General features: G+C 40.0%; 1 pseudogene; it reads right to left on the reverse strand.

Annotated features, from left to right (window-relative positions):
- Positions 1-5279: 5279 nt before the first annotated feature.
- LOC108303126 lies at positions 5280-5733 on the reverse strand (annotated as a pseudogene).
- Positions 5734-6114: the final 381 nt, after the last annotated feature.

A 6114-nucleotide genomic window follows, 5' to 3' on the forward strand; every position in this document is an offset into this window, starting at 1 on the left:
AAAAAAAAAAAAAAAAAAAAGAGTAATGAGAAAAAGAATCTTTTTGACTTGCCCACCCTGCGCCTCCAAGACATAGAGCAATGATAGGTACATAATAGTTGTTCAATATTTATTAAATGAATGAATGGTGATAAAATTAGAAATTAAATTATTAAAATGGTGCACTCTAGCCTATGTATAATGTTTTATTTCTTTTGAATATTATTTGGGTAGTGTTTATTGTTGAATAAATGGACAGTTATTTAAGTCATTTATTAAAAAAAATTTTTGTTGTTGTTTGAGACAAAGTCTTCCTCTGTCGCCTAGGCTAGAATGCAGCAGCGCAATCTTGGCTCACTGCAACCTCCACCTCCCAAGTTCAAGCAATTCTCTTGCCTCAGCCTTCCAGGGTAGCTAGGATTACAGGCACATGCCACCATGTCTGGCTAATTTTTTGTATTTTTTTAGTAGAGATGGGGTTTGACTGTGCTAGCCGGGTTGGTCTCAAACTCCTGACCTCATGATCCGCCCACCTCAGCCTCCCAGAGAGCTGAGATTACAGGTGTAAGCCACCATGCCCAGCCCGTTTTAAGAGAAAGGGTCTTGTTTTGCTGCCCGTTTTAAGAGAAAGGGTCTTGTTTTGCTGCCAACCTCTGGAGTGCAGTGGCATGATAATAGCTCGCTGCACCCTTGAACTCCTGGGCTGGAGCAACTCTTCCGCGTAGCTGAGACTATGCCTAGCTTAAAAGCATTCTTTCAAATACTTGGTCTCACTTGATGATTGTTACCTGATAATGAAGATCAGAATTACAAACCTCTGGGCAAGAATTTAGCAAATGTAACCTATTTCAGTGAAAGAGCCATACCATAAAGAACAAAAGTCCCAAATTTAGCACATCCTCTCCAGTGTGGCATATTATTTAAAAGGTAAAAATTATATACTTTTAATTTGCATTTATTCAAATATTAGTAAGATTGAACATGTTACCACATGTGCATTAGCTTTGTTTTTTCTTTTGTTCATCTTAAATTTTCCTAGATTATCTATCAGGGGCTTGCTGTTCTTCTTATCAATGTGTATGAGCTTTTTAATATTTTTTGTGCAAAGTTTTTTGTGCATATACTTCCCCAATCTACTGCTTGATTTTACAGCAATATTTTTTAAAACAGAAAATTCTCAAAAGAACAATATCAAATCTGCAAAAGAGGCAAAGAGTACCATAAGGAATATGTAGAATATTAGCAATTCCAAGATAAAATATTCCTAAATTTTTTTTTTACTTACCTAAATTCCCAAAGTTCTTTGCTCTAGTAATGAAACAGTCACAATTGGAGAATAAATCACAAATGCAAAACATTCTGCTGTAATGAAAACGGTAGTGACTGTTTATTACAAAAGAAGGTGTGTTTTAGAACAAATTTAGTCATTGGCATACATCTACATATTTTGGAATTCCTCTAATATTCATGTCATTAGAACAAAGGAAGCTAAGTTTACTTGTATAAAATGGTAACCTCCTCTAAAATCACAGTGGAATTGGGTTGCTAATATGCCTAAGGGAACTGTAAAGTGATTTGGGGAACAAGCAGCTCATTAGCATGCCGCCCCCCATAGACCAAATGCCTTTCATTTAAACTGAGGCAGTGACTCCCTCCCAAGAGAGAAATGGCACTTTCTCCGATTCATTAATCTCATAGGATTTGGTGAGTAGCTTCCAATTTACAACCATGTCCTTCCCAAACAATGAGTGCAAATTTTATAGAAACTTAATAGTGTGGATTTTATTTCCCTGGTTTTAACTGCAGCATCACTGAGGTGAAGAACAGTAAGATAAAAGAAAATCCTGGCTGAGCACAGTGGCTCAAGCCTATAATCCCAGCACTTTGGGAGGCCAAGGCGGATGGATCATGAGGTCAGGAGTTTGAGAATAGCCTGGCCAACATGGTGAAACCCGACTCTACTAAAGATACAAAAAATTAGTTGGATGTGGTGGCATGCACCTGTAATCCCAGCTACTAGGGACGCAAGAGAATTGCTTGCACCCAGGAGACAGAGGTTGCAGTGAGCCGAGATTGCGCCATTGCACTCCAGCCTGGGCGACTGGGCGAGACTCCATCTAAATAAAATAAAAAATAGAAAAATTAAATCCTGTGGCCAGCTTAGTGTATTAGCTTCAAGAAAGAGGACAGCAAAGTCACAATTGGGAAAGGCAACACACTTGTACATCAGTCCAAGGGCTTCATTCACCCACTTCATGTGGTGAGATCATTCTGTCACAGCAGGCAGGTAACTTTTCAGTCTTTGACTGATGAGACTATGGGATGAGTCTCTGAATGATTATGGAAAGAGTGATACATGTTTCACATTTAAGGCTAACTCATCACACCTCCATATCAACAGCTGATTGTTAAGCATCTTGTATGTGCAAGGTGCTTTTTCCCATATGGACCCAAGTATGCCTTTGTGTGATCTGATGTTGCTTACTTTCTAGTATGAGAACACAAAGTAAATTACTTTCAGTTATTAAGTTCTGAAGCATTAAAATTGGTACTTCTGTCACCAAAGACAGCAATAAAATTGGGGGAGAATGGCACAGGGATAAATAATTTCCACTTATTTATGTTCCTTAGAAATTGCCAACTAGATTCATTTACTCAAAAAGAAAAGTGTTCCCAAGCTGGGAGGTGTCATGTTCCACTAAGAAGAAATGTTTCTTATGACCAAATTAAAACACACAACTCTGGGAAAAAAGGTTTATTTTAGATGCTGTGATAACTGACTCCTAGCCATAATGCTCCAAGTGGGCACCAGCAATGAGGAGTGCCTTTAATATCTTCTCTTCTTCTCTTTTTCTTTCTTCTTCTTCTACTTCTTCTTCTTCTTCCTTCTTCTTCTTTCTTCTTCTTCTTCCTCTTCTTTCTTCTTCTTCTTCCTCCCTCCTCCTCCTCCTCCTCCTTTCTCCTCTTGTTCTTCTTCTGAGATGGAGTTTCACTCACCAGCAATGAGGAATGCCTTTAATATCTTCTCTTCTTCTCCTTCTTCCTTCTTCTTCTTCTTCTTCCTCCTCTTCCTCCCTCCTCCTCCTCCTCCTCCTTTTCCTCCTCCTCCTTCTCCTCCTCCTCCTCCTCCTCTTCTTCTTCTTCTAAGATGGAGTTTCGCTCTTGTTTCCCAAACTGGAGTGCAATGGCACGATCTCGGCTCATTGCAACTTCCACCTCTCAGGTTCAAACGATTTTCCTACCTCAGCCTCCTGAGTAACAGGGATTACAGGCGCTGCCATCATGCCCAGCTAATTTTTTTCTATTTTTATCCATGTTGGTCAGACTGGTCTTGAACTCCCGACCTCAGGTAATCCACCTGCCTTGGCCTACCAAAGTGTTGTAATTACAGCCATGAGCCACTGAGGCCAGCCAGGTTGTTTTTCTTTAACCAAACCATAATAAATGAAGATAAAAAGAAAAGGCAATGTTTGTGTCAATGAAGCAGGCTTTTGTGGCATCACAGCCAAAAGCCATGAGCACAGACAAGGTAGAGGGGCTGGCATCAGGGAGCATCCAAATGCAGCTCTAGAAGGCTGAGCTTTGGCACAAGCCAAATTGTGTACTCCAGAATTGCCTTCCTTACTTGTGGCAAAGATAACCTACCTGTTCCGGCTCCTTTTGGAAAGCCTGTGACTCCTTTGAAGCATGGCAAGTGTCCCAGCCTTCCCTGGATGAAGATGGGTTGGTCCACAGGAAAATGGCTGCTGCTGATAATGCAGGTTTCATTCTCTGCAAGACAGAGGAAAGATAGTCTTTGCAAACTAGATCAAATGTTGAGTTCATGGGAAATCACTTAAAATAAAACCATGATCCCTTTCTAAACAATAACTTACGTACGGAGAAGAAAGTAACTTGGACACTCATTCCATCTACCACAAAAGGAGACGTAGGGACTTCTTTAACAAAGGTCCATTGTTTTTTCAGGATTTTGCTTTATAGGATTTAGATTAAAGGAACTTACCCTATGAAGAGGATAATCTTTGTTTTAAAGCATTTACAGCACCCATACTGGCAAACTCCTTTGTGCGTTAGTGCTTGTTCTGAGATGACTTTTTTTAATTAAAAATATTTCAAATCATTATCATGAAAAAACAACTGCAGGGCAAGAAGGAAGGAAACTACCGGCCAGACACGGTGGCTCACACCTGTAATCCCAGCACTTTGAGAGGGTAAGGCAGGTGGCTCACCTGATGTCAGGAGTTTGAGACCAGCCTGGCCAACATGGTGAAACTCCATCTCTACTAAAAATACAAAAAAATAGCCAGGTGTGGTGGTGGGGGTGGAGGGGCGATGCCCCTGTAATCCCACCTACTCAGGAGGCTGAGGCAAGAGAATCACTTGAACCCCGGAGGTGGAGGTTGCAGTGAGCTGACACCGGGCCATTGCACTCCAGCCTGGGCAACAAGAGCAAAACTCCATCTCAAAAAAAAGAGAAGTAAACGACCATAATGTCATATAATTTTACACAAAGGATGACCCAGAAGTTTTAGTGCAATCCCCTAAAAACAATCAATAAAAGTCTTGAATTAACTTCTCTTTTAAGCACCTAGAACATGCCAGATATGTATCATCCTTTGGCAAAGAGAGAACATGATCACTCAAATTCTCCTGCATCATGCTGGAAGTAGTTGGCCTATCCCCAAAGCCTGAAGGTCTGGTTTGCCCAATTGTTCTATTGACTCTGGAATAGAGAAACATTTTAAGTCAAAACTTGCCTTCTTCAGTAAGGATTGTAACATGGTACTTTCAGTTATTTCATTAAGTTTACCACATTATTATAATTGAAGAAAACAAGGGTTCATTTTTAACCCATGATTACAAAATTCTTCACTTCAAAAGCTGTTATTAGAAAAGAAAAAGTAGCTTTTTAACAAAAACAAAGTTTGAAAAGCACTATCAACATGTAGAACAGACACATGACTTTTAAACACTTTGTTGTATAGGAAAGACAATGAGACCTTAATTTGTCTTAATTCTTAATTAAGACAAATGAGACCTTAATTAAGAAATGCCTGTGAGTATCTCCATCTTCATTTCCATGAAATTTCATAAGGACATCAGTAATAATACCATGGTGGCTCTGAGCCACTGTTTCAGCAATGTGTGGGCTGTTTATTTTTTTCCTCTTTTTTTTGGGTAATGAAAAGTATATTAAATGCAAAAAATAATTTTTCAGATGTGTAAAAATATGAGTTTATTAGAACTAGTTTTTTTTTTAAGTATATTAAACTATTTATTAACAGACAAGGCCTACAAACTTATTTCTTCTTAGACACACCCACAGTATGGACATGGTGGCCAGTGGTCTTGGTGTGCTGGCCTCAGACACAAAAGCCCCAGAAGTGGTGCAGCCATGGAGATGGGCCAAATCTTCAGTTGCTCCAGGTCTTCACAGAACTTGTCCAGACCACTGGCCAGGACCTGCCTATATTTTCCATCCCTTACATCTCCTCTCTGTCTGTTCAAGAAGCAGTTTGGGATCTTGAATTGGCATAGATTCTGCATAATGGTGATCATACATTCCAACTCCTCCCCAGTCAGTTCTCCTGCCCTCTTGGTAAGGTCGACGTCTGCTTTCCTCAACACCACATGAACATATCTTTGACCCACACCCTTAACGGTAGTGATGGCAAAGGCTATTTTCCACCATCCATCGATGTTGTTGTCAAGTAGTAAAATATGCTAGAACTTTTCAGGGATCACTAGAGACATGGCGGCAGCACAAACAGAGGCAGGCAGGCCTCCTGTGGCAGAGACAGAATTAGTTTATCCAAAATAGTACGTACTGATTAGAGTAAGATTTAGTCCAAATGTGGGTGACAAGTGCTAAGTATCTATAAACATAAGCTGTAGGAGCATCAAACAGAAACTCAAGAAAAGCCTCCTTTAGAAGGTGAAGCTTATACTAAGATTTAAATGATGAGAAGGAGTTAGCCAAAAGAACCAGGAGACAAAATGTCCTAGGCAAAGGAAATAGCATGTTCCAGAATCCAGAAGTGAGATTTCGCACAGCTTATTAGGAGATTTGAAGTTACGGCATCCTGGGAGAATGGCAAAGAAAAGGCTGTAGGAATAAACACCTCAGAATGTGGA

Source organism: Cebus imitator, unplaced genomic scaffold (genome assembly GCF_001604975.1).
Source record: "Cebus imitator isolate Cc_AM_T3 unplaced genomic scaffold, Cebus_imitator-1.0 Scaffold45, whole genome shotgun sequence".
NCBI lineage: Eukaryota > Metazoa > Chordata > Mammalia > Primates > Cebidae > Cebus > Cebus imitator.